Raw genomic sequence first — 352 nt, forward strand, 5'->3', positions numbered from 1 at the left:
TGTAGAGTCTCCAAACCCAGCAGATCCCTGCCGTGCGCTCCTCCGCCACTCCTCCCGGGGGAGGGAGGGGAGTCTCCCCGGCTCTGCCGCTTGTTGGGTCCCTGCTGAAGGAGCAGTGGCCCGACTGGGCCGCGGATCACAGCTTATGGCAACCCCGAGCTGAGAGCCCGCGCCTCGGCTCCGTCTCTGCAGCCGGCTTCCCCGCTCCGACACCTGGGACCTCTGCCACACTCAGGCACCCCCGGTCTTTCTGTGACCCCAAGGGTCCTGAGACCACACTGTCCCGGGAGGGTTCTACCCCCCGTTTAGCCACTGGAGTGACGTCCCTCCGTGGAGCCGACTTCTAAAAGGT

The 352-nt window shown here is 66.2% G+C and overlaps 1 protein-coding gene across 11 annotated transcripts in view; it reads left to right on the forward strand.

Annotated features, from left to right (window-relative positions):
* NRXN3 (neurexin 3) overlaps nucleotides 1-352 on the forward strand; it is a 1,564,009-nt gene that overhangs the window by 763,965 nt on the left and 799,692 nt on the right. The gene's annotated exons all lie outside the window — the stretch shown is intronic.

Source organism: Callorhinus ursinus, unplaced genomic scaffold, assembly GCF_003265705.2.
Source record: "Callorhinus ursinus isolate GAN/ISIS: 27379988/994484 unplaced genomic scaffold, GSC_fseal_2.0 scaffold8, whole genome shotgun sequence".
NCBI lineage: Eukaryota > Metazoa > Chordata > Mammalia > Carnivora > Otariidae > Callorhinus > Callorhinus ursinus.